The sequence below is a fragment of the Schistocerca serialis genome, chromosome 9 (assembly GCF_023864345.2).
Source record: "Schistocerca serialis cubense isolate TAMUIC-IGC-003099 chromosome 9, iqSchSeri2.2, whole genome shotgun sequence".
Classification (NCBI taxonomy): Eukaryota; Metazoa; Arthropoda; class Insecta; order Orthoptera; family Acrididae; genus Schistocerca; species Schistocerca serialis.
Window position 1 is genome coordinate 395,470,534 of NC_064646.1, and position 14,937 is coordinate 395,485,470.

Consider the following 14,937-nt stretch of genomic DNA (forward strand, 5'->3'; position numbering starts at 1 on the left):
GTGCCTCTTCTGATGTTAAGCCTATTACTTCAAAATCATTCTTAACCGAATCCAGGTACCTTCTTCTTGGTCTACCCCGACTCCTCCTACACTCTACTGCTGAACCCATGACTCTTGGGTAACCTTGCTTGTCCCATGCGTGTAACATGACCCCACCATCTAAGCCTGTTCGCCCTGACTGCTACATCTATAGAGATCATTCCCAGTTTTTCTTTGATTTCCTCAATGTGGCCACCCTCCTGCCATTGTTCCCATCTATTAGTACCTGCAATCATCCTAGCTACTTTCATATACGTAACCTCAACCTTATTGACAAGGTAACCTGAATCCACCCAGCTTTCGCTCCCATACGACAAAATTAGTCGAAAGATTGAACGGTGCGCAGATGACTTAGTCTTGGTACTGACTTCCTTCTTGCAGAAGAGAGTAGATCGTAGCTGAGCGCTCACTGCATTAGCTTTGCTACACCTCGCTTCCAGTTCTTTCACTATGTTGCCATCCTGTGAGAATATGCAGCCCGAGTACTTGAAACCGTCCACCTGTTCTAACTTTGTTCCTCCTATATGGCACTCAATCCGTTCATATCTCTTTCCCACTGGCATTACTTTCGTTTTGGAGATGCTAATCTTCATACCATAGTCCTTACATTTCTGATCTAGCTCTGAAATGTTACTTTGCAAACTTTCAATCGAATCTGCCATCACAACTAAGTCATCCGCATATGCGAGACTGCTTATTTTGTGTTCACATATCTTAATCTCACCCAGCTAGTCTATTGTTTTCAACATATGATCCATAAATAATATGAACAACAGTGGCGACAGGTTGCAGCCTTGTCTTACCCCTGAGACTACTCTGAACCATGAACTCAATTTACCGTCAACTCTAACTGCTGCCTGACTATCTATGTAAAGATCTTTAATTGCTTGCAAAAGTTTGCCTCCTGTTCTATAATCTCGTAGAACAGACAATGACTTCCTCCTAGGAACCCGGCCTTTTCTAGATCTACAAAGCATAGATACAATTCCCTGTTACACTCCTAACACTTCTCTATTATTTGCTGTAAGCTAAAGATCTGGTCCTGACAAACAGATCTTTAGCTTACGGCAAATAATGGAGAAGTGTTACGAATGGAACAGGGAATTGTATCTATGCTTTAGCTATAAAGAAATGTTTGCTAGGGTATGAAAGTTGCTATGGAAATGTCTCCATAAGATCGCAAAAGGCATGATTAACTAAAACTTACGACAGCAGCTACCAGAATCGCATTTTGTTCAGAAGTACATTCGCAAAAGAACGTCCTTATTTGGCCTTAATTAGCGTGAAAACCTTGGAAGGTGTTGCAATTTGTGAACAACATAAAAATTCGATTAAGTAAAAACAAAAAGATGTATGTTGGCCATATAGTCTGCCCGAGCAAAGCAGTTGGCGCTAATCTGGTATAGAAATAAACCACAGGAAATTACAGAGACACTGTTCAATTACACAACCACGCAACAGGAAGGTTGGACATTTGAAGAAAAGACTTTCGGAACAAGATATGCGAGGGTGGAGAGAATTGCTTTAAGCCTTCGTTTTGCTTCTGCGGATGGTTATGGTGATTATGTCAAGTCAGATAAACACTGAAACGAGTGAGTGGAACACTGTAGCTATTTTCACTTGTTGCTTACCTGTTTCTGGACAAACACTACGGTTTGTTGTTTCGAAGATGGTCGTAACTGAAGATCGCACAACTCGGCAAATTACGGGACTGATAATCTGTGCAAGAAACTGAGTAAGTGTACGTATCTAAGTTTTCTGGGTAGCAGGAGTGCGTTTATTCGTCGCAGTGGATGTTGCCATGGCCCGAGTGACAAAATACGCGCATTCCAAGATTGGTACATACGGCACACCATACGAAAAAGATCGAGGGCTCCAGAGTGCTCACCGTACAGTGACATGGCAGGGTGCCAGCAGGTCAGTCAGTAATCAAGTACCATTCAAATTACCAGCGTGCGATTCATATCACAGCAAGAACAACCCCATTTTTTCGAATGAAGTACATATTACGAAATAAGTTCCTATTTCATACTTCACGATATGGAGTGTCAATAGGATACATTTGTCAATCGTTAGAAATAATGCGTTATGTAATCTACACAAAATGAAAAAGAAGAATAATTCAAACGTTTTCCGCCGATTCCTGTACGAAAACAACATACACTGGTATCTAAAACAGTGGACGTATTCTGATACTGACGGGTAAAACATTGGCCCGTGGGGGGATCGAACCCACGACCTTCGCGTTATTAGCACGACGCTCTAACCAACTGAGCTAACGGGCCTGCGAGTATGTAGTCCTGTTACGACTTTTAAGCGGCGTCTACTTTCTTAGTGACGAAATGACATTTTAAACATGTTTATCTCCTATCACACAACGATGCTTGAACAGCGTAGTTATCCATTCTAACCAAGCGTCTCAGAAACCACAAGACTTACTACAGATGAGAACTTTCTATGTGAATGTAGCAAAACACTATACACAACTTTAATTGCAATACTAACATCAGACCTGAAGATAATTTTTGAATACGACGGACACAGTTCTCTCCGACCGATTACTCGAAAACTAGTTGTGTCAACCTCCCATTCACGGAATAAACAAGCAAAAAATTACGAATCTATCATCACATGTAGAGATCAGACTCTCCAATACTGCAGCACTCCAAAATACATGCAAAATCCATTTCCGGAACGTGGCAGCTGAAATCAAAACTCTGAACAATATGCTCCAGAAATAAACATGAACAACAGTTCTCAAATGTTCAGCCGTAGCTCTTTCGTCCTCAATCGCAGAGTACTGACGCTCCACCTTCCTAAATAGTTCGCACACTAAAATAATTGGCACTCTGCTCAATAAGGCCTTTCGCCTCATCACGGAGTGTATTCGTCCCACAAACACACTACCGGTTCTTGGTAATATTCCCCGACCATTCAGTAGAGGAGTCGTTGCAGAGCCGGCCGGAGTGGCCGTGCGGTTCTCGGCGCTACAGTCTGGAGCCGAGCGACCGCTCCGGTCGCAGTTCGAATCCTGCCTCGGGCATGGATGTGTGTGATGTCCTTAGGTTAGTTAGGTTTAATCTTCTAAGTTCTAGACGACTGATGACCTCAGAAGTTAAGTCGCATAGTGGTCAGAGCCATTGAACTATTTTTTAGTCGTTGCAGAACGTGTGGACAAGAATAATAAAAAAGAATAAAAATAAATTAAATTGAATTACCAATTCATTCAGAATAATCATTATCGGAACTCCAGCGGCTGAAGTCTGGGACACCATCACGGAGCACAGTAATCAGTTTGGAGAAGAGTTATTTCAACATGCATGATGACTGGAACAATTACAGGCAGGAGCATACTTCTTTGATGCGTCATTAACTAAGTAAAACTCTCTGGGAACGACGTGCTGCTTTCCATCTCCCCCAAGACACTGATGCATACTGCATCGTATCATAACTGAAAGTGGCAGTTGCGGAGTTTTGCTGCACCAATGGGGATGGAAGTTTTCTCCTCAACGTGACTGCAACAAAAATCAGCAAACATTACATCATATAATATTTGAATGTTTCCTCACAGCATTCAAAGGGTCAATGGAAGCCTTCACAATTTGTCCGACTGGATTTCAAACCTGGGCCTTGAACTGTGAACCCATTACGAACTAGGGATAGTGTGTATCTGTGTAGAAATGTGCGTATTTGTTGTAAATACACTCCTGGAAATTGAAATAAGAACACCGTGAATTCATTGTCCCAGGAAGGGGAAACTTTATTGACACATTCCTGGGGTCAGATACATCACATGATCACACTGACAGAACCACAGGCACATAGACACAGGCAACAGAGCATGCACAATGTCGGCACTAGTACAGTGCATATCCACCTTTCGCAGCAATGCAGGCTGCTATTCTCCCATGGAGACTATCGTAGAGATGCTGGATGTAGTCCTGTGGAACGGCTTGCCATGCCATTTCCACCTGGCGCCTCAGTTGGACCAGCGTTCGTGCTGGACGTGCAGACCACGTGAGACGACGCTTCATCCAGTCCCAAACATGCTCAATGGGGGACAGATCCGGAGATCTTGCTGGCCAGGGTAGTTGTCTTACACCTTCTAGAGCACGTTGGGTGGCACGGGATACATGCGGACGTGCATTGTCCTGTTGGAACAGCAAGTTCCCTTGCCGGTCTAGGAATGGTAGCACGATGGGTTCGATGACGGTTTGGATGTACCGTGCACTATTCAGTGTCCCCTCGACGATCACCAGTGGTGTACGGCCAGTGTAGGAGATTACTCCCCACACCATGCTGCCGGGTTTTGGCCCTGTGTGCCTCGGTCGTATGCAGTCCTGATTGTGGCGCTCACCTGCACGGCGCCAAACACGCATACGACCATCATTGGCACCAAGGCAGAAGCGACTCTCATCGCTGAAGACGACACGTCTCCTTTCGTCCCTCCATTCACGCCTGTCGCGACACCACTGGAGGCGGGCTGTACGATGTTGGGGCGTGAGCGGAAGACGGCCTAACGGTGTGCGGGACCGTAGCCCAGCTTCATGGAGACGGTTGCGAATGGTCCTCGCCGATACCCCAGAAGCAACAGTGTCCCTAATTTGCTGGGAAGTGGCGGTGCGGTCCCCTACGGCACTGCGTAGGATCCTACGGTCTTGGCGTGCATCCGTGCGTCGCTGCGGTCCGGTCCCAGGTCGACGGGCACGTGCACCTTCCGCCGACCACTGGCGACAACATCGATGTACTGTGGAGACCTCACGCCCCACGTGTTGAGCAATTCGGCGGTACGTCCACCCGGCCTCCCGCATGCCCACTATACGCCCTCGCTCAAAGTCCGTCAACTGCACATACGGTTCACGTCCACGTTGTCGCGGCATGCTACCAGTGTTAAAGACTGCGATGGAGCTCCGTATGCCACGGCAAACTGGCTGACACTGACGGCGGCGGTGCACAAATGCTGCGCAGCTAGCGCCATTCGACGGCCAACACCGCGGTTCCTGGTGTGTCCGCTGTGCCGTGCGTGTGATCATTGCTTGTACAGCCCTCTCGCAGTGTCCGGAGCAAGTATGGTGGGTCTGACACACCGGTGTCAATGTGTTCTTTTTTCCATTTCCAGGAGTGTAGTTGTCTAGTACTTTTCATCTCCTCATGCGATAAATAAATAAATAAATAAATAATATTAACTACTTCAAAAACGATAGTAACTCATATTTGTTCCTGTTTAATACAGGAGGACGTTCCAAGGCCTTTAATTCAGGACCACTGTTTACATTGTGCACTTGTTATCAGTGACGATCCTATAATCTGGTGATTGGAGGACGATGCAGGACGTGTTCACAAGTATCTGAATATCTACAGCAGTCATGGCAGTTACTTAACAGCGTATGTCTTCTGCTACTACTTCTACTACTACTACTACTACTACTACTCCTACTCCTTTTAATTTTCAAGGATAGACTAAGTTCTTAATTTCGTATATAAATTCATGCGGCTTACTGCCTTATGCAAGTCTTTTCATAGTTGACGTCTCTTGAGAAGCTTCTGTAACAGATGCAAAATCGTATTTCGAACCAAGGTTTCGATCGTTGTAAATGCAATACGTTTCATTTTGTGTACTGGTCATTTGCTGTGAATAAGGCAGTGCTCGTCTATCTCACTCCAGAAATAAAACAGCAGTCAAAGCGATGGTCAGAAGTCAGTAGTCTCAAACCAAAAATGCGAAGTCCATTTCATCTGCTGTAGAGGTATTTTCTGGAATACAAATTGCATTCTTGTAGGATATTAGCTTGCAATAACTAGGAAAGTTATGTTAGGATTCTTGACCACTTGGCGAAAAAATGCACGAAAACAGGCATGGATTGAAAACGAAAAGAAATCTCTTGTCAGAACAATAAACATGCCCTCAAAGGTGTTCGGCAATAGGAAAACCTGTTTTTGAAGTTCTGCACCTTCCGAGAACCCTTCCAATAAACCTAAATCTACCATTTACCATCCATAATACTGACTTTACGTGATCGTTGCATTTCATCTTTTTTTTATGTAACCCATAAATATGTAAACGATGTGACGTACACCAGACGTTCGAGTCTGATCGTGTAATCGGATATTATTCGGGTTATTCCTGTGTGTTGTAGACATTATCTTTCAGTTATCCACACTTAAGAGATGTCTTTCAGTAGACCAAATGTAAATTACGCCAAAGTCATCCAGCATTTCCTTACGACGATATTTTCCCATAAACATCAGCATCGTCAGTGAACACTTCGACAGTGGTGCTGGGCCCGATAAATCGTTTGTATATAATGAGAAGATTAGTGGACCTATTTCCCTTCCTTGGGACGCGTCCAAATTTACTTTTTGTTGCACATTCGCGCTGCAGTGTAAAATAGCTAAACAGTCTTCGAGCCGATCGTATACCACCAATGATATTACGTATGAGTGTATCTTGTTATCAGTCGACAATACAGTACGTTTTTCAGACATCTAACAAGACAGAATGTAGCTGTTCAGATGCATCTCTTATTTGCATGTCGTGTGTGAATAATACGAGCTATGTTTCGCAGTAGTGGCCCTGTAATCATGTTGGTTCCATGAGAGAAAGATGTAATCTTGAAGTTTCAAATATTCTGCAGTAGACAGACGTTAGCGACATGAAAGTGGCGGTTTGAAGAGGACTGGAAGAGGAAATATACTGCAACTAATAGAATCTTCAGTAAACATCAGTACTAATATTTCTAAGGGTGAACGAATTATTCACTCTGCAGCGGAGTGTGCCCTGATATGAAACTTCCTGACAGATTAAAACTGTGCGTGCGACCAGGACTCGAACCCGGGACCTTTTCGCGGGCAGGTGCTTTACCGACTGAGCTACCCAAATACGACTGAGGACCCACCCTCACACTTGTACGTCAAGGCAAATATCCCAGGTTCGCATCACGGTCCGGCACACAATTTTAATCTGCCGGGAAGTTACGTCTCTAATCTTGAACGAAAATACAAAGGCGTATTTTGGGAAGGTCTGTACGATGTGTCAGAAAATAGATTGAATTACGTCTTACAAGGAAAAATAACCAATCAGCCCTAATGCCTGAGCCCGCAGCACTGTACAGCGTGAGTGACTGCCAGAACCCTCCTATTCCCGGAATGTCGAATGCGAGAGGAGGGGAGGGGGTGGAGGACCACGTCGTAAGATGTGTACTTCCCACACAGAGACGTACAGTATTAGTCGTATTTTAACAACATTCTCGCAATACACGTCTCAAAATCAAAATGAATAAACCTAAGCAACTGAAGGATTTACTAATTTTCGATTTACTGTTTAGTCAAGCCAGTCACTTTGAAGAACGGCGCTACTCCTGAAAATGTACGTTCGTTTAACGGTGTGACTTTTACAGTCCAAAGAAGAAACGCACAACACCGATGTTAATAATCAAATAGCGCTACGCTACTTCTGTAATGACACACTGATTTGTTTCATTCATTTATACTGTACTCGTGCATCGCAACACAAAAATGTTTAAAGCAGAGAGATCTGTGGCACAGCCACAAGTTACAAACCGCACACTTTGGGTCAATGAACAAAACATGTTACCAACTCGAAGCAGCAGTTCACAACCTTTTACACCAATATAGAGCATTAAGGGCTGACTGTGGCGCGGAGCAAGTGACAACCGGTAGGTGCGCATGTTTAAAAACTGAACTCTTAGGTGGTAACTGTGTTCTTCACAATTATGGTCCAAATTTTCACACAGCATCGATTGCTGGGGATAACGTCTCCCTAGCGTGTTTTTTTCTTCATAAAATATGAGCTCAATTTGATGATGTTTCCTTGTTATTAGAGCAGTGAAGAGATATGTAAATGCAGTAGGTTCATAAGCAAAAGAATAAGTATGAGAGGGTAATCGATTGCTGATTTCAGAATTTCAGATCAACATAATAAGAGACCTAAGCTTTCAGCAGTGCTCTTTCAATTTTTGCTTGGTTTGAAATTGTGTAATCGGGTGGGTAGACGTATTCATATTCTGTCGTGAGTGTCGTTCTAAATAGGTTCGCTGTCATGGAGGAACGGTAGCTTGCTTTCGGCCGCACCTCCAAAGTTCATCCCTGGTGTTACGCCTTGAGAACTGAAATGATATTAAATCTTATAATTCCCATTGAAGGAATTCCCTGTTTAATAACATAAAATATTTTCACACATAAATTTTGTGTGTGGAATTGCTGTTTCGTAGCGGTATTATCGAATAACAGACAGCGTTGCTCCGATATCAGTTAATTCTGCATTAACGAGATTCCGTCATCATATGTGGCGGGGTAATGTAACCGGTTTTCATGCCTGAGGCGGGTTACACATCCGTAAGAAATACTGAAACTCTCTCCATGCCCGAAATGCTATACTATCTTTGATTTAACAGAAAACAACATTTAAATAACCCAAAAAGGTTATTGCTATCATTTACATGACTTCGGTAGATATGAAATTGTGTGGTTAGTCTTGCGAGCCTTGCTGCTTATTGTAAATAATTTATCATTTTCCGAAACTTGTACAATAGGTCTACCGGAAAAGGAGGAGGGACAGTTACGTAATTTCAACTGTCCGCCGTCAGAAAAGGAAAGCGGTGTGAGCGTGTGATGGACGGAGCCGAGTGCGATAGTGAACCAATGCTGAGTCATCTGAGAGAAATTTAATCTGACGTCGAGTTTGATAGGACAAGACAAGACGTAGAAGAAATAACCCTTATCTACGAGAAGAACGACAGTTGTATGCAAGCTAATCTGGTATTTTAAATATTAATTACTATAATGAGTCTGCCAATAATCGTAGCCCGGCTAGCTCAGTCGGTAGAGCATGAGACTCTTAATCTCAGGGTCGTGGGTTCGAGCCCCACGTTGGGCGTAAAATTTTAACTACGCGAAGAAAAATCTGCCGTAATTGCTCTGCTGGACTACACTTCCAAATACAGTTTCCAAATAAATCCAGCTGAGAAAATCAGATGCCATTTTCGTTTCACGAATGGGTCAATGAGGCAGACTGCCAAGAGCGACAGGTAACAGTCGTTGACCTATGCGCACCCCAATGAGACTTTCGGCGAGGTGGCTGATGTGGACTACTTGAATCAATAGAGATCAAATGACATCGACAAATTGTAACTGAGTGCTGACCGCTACCGATGTAAACTAGCGGATAACATCGTTCAATGTAGAAGTGACTTTCTCGCTGGAGTGGTTTTAATGTAAACTTCAGCCCTGTTGGGAATGACGGGCTCGTTTTCGAACTGATGGGTTCGTTTGAGCCAAGGATTACTATTTTACTCTGTGATGACACTCTTTATTGTTTTATAAAATTGGTTTTTACTTACTTTAAATTACTATCTTATTTCTGGCTGGGACGTAAATAATTAAAATCATAAGTTCAATTTCTGCTGAGGAAAAAGCTTCCCAAAAAACCTCAGCAGAGTTTTGGTCATTTCATTTCTGTTGATATTTCTGCATCTTTTTTCATTATTCATTCTTCATCATGTTCCTATGGATCATGTAGATGTTGTGTTTTTTCATATTGAAGTATTCCCGTTAAGTTATGTAGTCCGGGATAAATTATTTGGATCGCTCTTGTTATCGCACCTGGCGGGTATGCGTATTTATACCTTGGAAAATTTAAATAGATTGGCGGCTGTCTTAAGAGTTGTGCTATTTTGTTTTCTACCGTAATTCTTGATACGCCAAACTTGGCTGTTAGTTGAATCAATCTTTGTTCTATTGGTTTAATGTTAGCTATTTGATATAGATCCTCTCTACTGGTGCTTGGTCTTGTTCGTACCGCTATCCGTAATATTCTACGTTCGGTACTAAGTATTTGAGGTGTATGTGCTTTTGAAGTTAACCACAGCGGTGCCGCATATTCCAGTATTGGTCGTATAAAACTGCCATGTGTATATGCAAGTGCATTTGTAGTTGCTCCATTAACTTTGCCTGTTATTAATTTAAGTAGTGACAGTCGTTTTCTTACCTTCACTACCAGTTCGGTTATTGCTGGTCTATAGGTCAGCGTGGAGTTAAATACTAGGCCAAGGTATTTTACTGTCTCTTTTGGTGTTATTTATCCTCCCCCCCCCCCCCCCCCCCCGCCCTATCGATACACAGATGTTCTGTATCTTGTTTGCATCGCGTTAAATTTTTGTGGTGGAAAGCTATAAGCTGACTCTTTTTCAGTGTTAGATCTTACTCGCCATTTTGCTAGCCAGGATTCCAAGGTATTAATGTCCTGAGAGATAAGCCGAAGTAATCCTTCTGCTGTTGGTGAGTGACACCAGTACGCAGTGCCATCTGCATATAGAGCCAAATCTTCATTCGATTTACTGGGTGTTGGTTGTCCGTCGTATAAAGAGAATATAATAATGGGGACAAAATAGCTCCCAGCGGTACTCCCGCTTTTGGGAAAAGTGGTGTCGATTTCCTGTCGTTTACATACACCATAGTAGGCCTATCATCCAGACAATGTGATACAACTTCGACTAATTTATTGGAAAATTCCTTTTTTATTAGTTTATAATATAGTCCAGGATGCCATACTTATCAAATGCTCGTTCTATGTCGAGCATTAAAGCTAGAGCACAATCTCCAAAATTTAGAGCCTGTGTAACGTTGCTTGCAATTCGAATCATCGGATCCGTGGTTGAATGACCTTGCCGAAAACCTGCTTGAATCGAGGATATAAGTCCTTTTTTTTTTATCTATAAACTTCTTGATTCTCGCTCTTAGTATTGCGTCAAAAGCTTTGCCAATAACTGATAACAATGTTATTGGTCGATATGACTTACGGTCATTTGACGGTTTTCCTGGTTGTAAGATCATTATAAGCTTTGCTGTCTTCCATTGAAGAGGTATTCTTTATTATTTTATAGCGTCGTTAAATAGATGTTGTAACGGTATTATTAGTTCACCAGGTGCTTGTCGTAACATGTTTTTGGTTATGCCGTCAATATCTGGTGTGTTACTTTTGCCAGTGATGATGGCCGTTACTATTTCTTGCTGTGTTGTATCAGCCATTAATAGTTTTTGATCTTCATTTAATTCACAATCTTCACGGTTTGCCACTTTTCATTGACTTGATTTTCATTGACTTGCTTTTCATGAATAGAATCGAAACGTTGCTCTTCTGGATGTTGATGAATACTGTCCAGAACGTTTCTAAAGATTTCAGCTTTACCTTTGTCATCAGCTATAATATTGCTCTCGTGTAATAAAGGGCGACTTTCTCTTGTGTTGTTACCCGTGATATTTTTGAAAGTTTTTCAGAACAGAGTTGAGTTCCTCTGGTCCAATTTACTCGTTTTGTTTATTCATTTTTGGGCCCGGAATTCCTTGAGTTGATTTCTGACCAGTGTGTTTAGTATATATTTGCTTGTAAAGGTTATACATTTTGCGTTTAATACTATTTAAAGTATATGCAGGAACTGTCTGTTTTACTGGAGTGATATTAATCTGAGGTGAACAGTCATGCACGCTTTTCTTATAAGATCAACGATTTTGTCATTTTAGTCATTTATGTCATTTTTTATTTGTAGTTTGATCGACCTCGTGCAGGAGAATGTGATGGTTTGGATTTTGTAGTATCTATTCTTTTTTGAGCTTGCTTTTGTTCTTCAGTTTGGGCAATGACTTTCAGTAAAGTATCAAAAAATAATGGAAGATGGTCACTTCCAGCACCATATCCAATGCTTGTGTATAATTGATCTTCGAGTCATTTATTCATATGTTAAGAGCAGTAAACACAGTGTTGCCTGGTGTCCAAAGTTGGAAGGGTGGGAAAGTAGGCAATACCGATTGTCAGCGTTCGAGTTCAATCGATCCAACTACTCACGCTGGCGAGAATCCTATTAGAGATACTAGAGTTACACCCAAATGACACACCACATAACAAAACAGAACTTCTTTTGTGGAAATTATTGTTTGAAGCCTTTTTATAGGTTTTCGATGAAATAGTTAAAAAAAAAGAAAAAGATCTACAATATTGTAATAATTAACTTAAGTAACTTCAGATGACGGATTTTCCTGAAAAACCTAGAAATGTTAAAGCATTTGTACAAGCTCGACTTTTATGTCTACTTAATGTGTGGATAAATATTGGTAACCAGACACTACACAAAATCATTGAAACCATCACACACAAAAACATGATCATTCTCTCTCTCTCTCTCTCTCTCTCTCTCTCTCTCTCTCTCTCTCTCTCACACACACACACACACACACACACACACACACACACACACACACACACACACACTCCTCCATTTCCTCACTACTCCCCTATCTCCCTCCCCCTTTTCCTACTTCACTGTTCTTGCCCTGCTCAACCTTGCACCCCCCCCCCCCCCCCCCCAATCCCTCCCCTTCAGACAGCTCTCCATTTAGGTCTTCAGATCCCACACTACACCTTCATTTCACTACATATTAACGTAATTAAAACGACATAATACGTGTGTATGTGTTTATTAACTGTACTCTTCACTTTAGAGCACTGATACTTTATTTCCTCGATCGTCTACAATACAAATTGATCTACAGAAGTATTAGCACGGTTACCACATGTAGTACGCTGCCGACAACCGCACACACTCCGATGCTCGCGCCGCGGTAGGTAGAGGCCGACTGGCCACTGGAGAGCGCGGACATCTGGCGTTGGTCTTTCACAACGTTGCCGACTGGTTAGTGTGGAGCGACCAGCGAGCTGGGGTCACTACACCACACCCCCAGAGGGGAGAAAAAAATGAGAGAAAAGAAAAATGTCGTTACTGACTTGAACTGTGAATGTCCACCGGGTGGAAACGGAACCGCACTTTTCGTCCGTATCGGGTTTCTGTTGTGGCTGGACATTGGTGGGTCGGCTGTTGTTGCGGAGTAACTGCTGCGCCTGGGTGGCCGGTGGCTGGTTGGTTTTCTAGCGGGCAGCGATGCTCTGTGTGACGTTGCTGTGCCGTCGGCTGTAGTTCGACAGGTGCCCTGTGACCGGTGCTGGCCTGCATTTCGGCGGCGTCTTCTAAGGTAGGCTGGCTTGCACCGGTCGATGGACACTGCTGTGTCTACCCCTTTAATGCGGAGAGTGAGGGTTCTGTCATTCCATCCCGTTACTGCGTATGGGCCTTGGTAGCGCGGTTCCAGTGCCCTGCGCAGTGGGCCGCATCGGAGGAAAACGTGCTTCGCCGTTGCCAAATCTTTGAACACGAAGGTAGCCTGTTTCACTTCGTCGCACGTCCTCAATTTGCCTGCGGAGTTCCTTGAGGAAGTCTTGAGTAGAGTGCAGGGGTCTAGTTTGCTGTGTGAAAAACTCTCCTGGTAGACGCAGGAGTTCGTCATACACTAGTTCCGCTGGAGATGCCTGTAGGTCTTCTTTCAGTGCACTGCGCAGTCCCAATAGCGCTCCTGGGAGGTCGTCAATCCACGAGTCTGCCGTGTGGCACATTATGGTGGCCTTCAAGAAACGGTGCAGACGCTCCCCAATGCAGGTCTTAATTCGTGTACGCCAGTTCCCCTGTAGACGAGCCCACACAAAACGCTGCGTTACTAGTGCCCTCGTAGCATGGATTCCTGGGTGGCTGAATCCATGTAGGGAATCGAAAACCCTTCGTCGTAGAGGGGCGGGTACGTATGGCAGCTGTCGGCCTGCTGAGTCGACAACTATAACAGCTGCTCAGTACCTGGCAGTGGTATGTGACGCAAGTGCAAAGCCGCCTTTCAGCAAGTCCTTTAACTCTTCATCGCCATTTTGTGCTGCAGGTAGTTCGGCGAAATTCACAGGTCCGTAAATGCTTTCCACTCTAGACAAGGCGTCAGCAGTGACGTTTTTCGAACCACTTACATGCCGGATGTCTGTTGTGAATTCCGAAATTAAATTTAGTTGCTAGATTTGCACTGGTAGATAGTTATTTCTTGGCTGTGGAAACACGAAAGTCAATGGCCGGTGATCTGTGTATACAGTGAAAGCATGCCCTTCCACCATGTATCTGAAGTAGTTGACTGCCTTATAGTCTAATAAGAGTTCAGTGTAAAATGGGGGCCAAGAGCGCTGTTTCTCCGTGACCTTCTTGGAGAAGAAACCCAATGTTTGACAGCACCAACAGCGCAGGATGAGGCGTCTAAGAAAATGACTAATGGGGCATCGGCGATTGGGTGCGCAAGGAGAGTGGCCTGCTTGTGTGGCAGGCTTCAAATGCTGTCTGCAATGCATCAGTCCACGTGACAGGTGTGGAGCCACACGCTTTGGGGCCAGTAAGGGTGGCATGGAGTGGTGCCTGCGCTTCAGCAGCTCGGGGTAAAAAACGACGGTAGAAGTTGACCATCCCCAGGTAACGACGCAGTTCACACACAGTTTTTGGAGTTGGGTAAGTTGTGAATGCGGTGATACGCTTAGCTGGTGGGTACATACCGTTCGCGGAAACACGAAATCCGTGGAATGTCACTTCCTTAGCCCCAATAACGCATTTGGCCGGATTTATGAGGATTCCGTAGTCATCAGATCTTTGGAAAGCCATGCGTAGGTGTCTTTCATGTTCTTTTGTGGATGATGATGCCACCAACACTTCGTCGTTGTATGCGAAGCAGAAGTCCAATCCACGCAAAACTTGATCGATAAGACGCTGAGAGGTCCGTGCTGCGATTCGAAGGCCATATGACATGTATGGGAATTCAAACAGTACAAAGGGCGTGGTTATTGCAGTTTTATGGACATCCTCTGTTGCCACTGGTATTTGGTTGTAGGCTTTAACTAGGTCTAAAGTCGAGAAAACGTTTTACCCCGACAATCCGCAAGCGAAATCTTCGATGTGGCGCACAGGATGTTGGTCGGCAATTGTACGGGCTTTGAGTCCTCTATAGTCTCCGCAGGGACACCAGCCATCTGGT

The 14,937-nt window shown here is 43.8% G+C and overlaps 1 long non-coding RNA gene and 2 other non-coding genes across 3 annotated transcripts in view; 1 reads left to right on the forward strand and 2 right to left on the reverse strand.

Annotated features, from left to right (window-relative positions):
• Nucleotides 1-2,250: 2,250 nt before the first annotated feature.
• On the reverse strand, nt 2,251-2,324 carry Trnai-aau (transfer RNA isoleucine (anticodon AAU)). The gene has a single exon. It is a non-coding gene; the product is annotated as a tRNA-Ile (tRNA).
• A 1,113-nt stretch (nt 2,325-3,437) lies between these two features.
• LOC126418992 (uncharacterized) overlaps nt 3,438-14,937 on the reverse strand; it is a 42,165-nt gene continuing 30,665 nt past the window's right edge. The window contains exon 3 of the long non-coding RNA XR_007575924.1: nt 3,438-3,554. This is a non-coding gene — a long non-coding RNA (uncharacterized LOC126418992). The remainder of the gene's footprint in view (nt 3,555-14,937) is intronic.
• On the forward strand, nt 8,863-8,935 carry Trnak-cuu (transfer RNA lysine (anticodon CUU)). Its single transcript has one exon. It is a non-coding gene; the product is annotated as a tRNA-Lys (tRNA).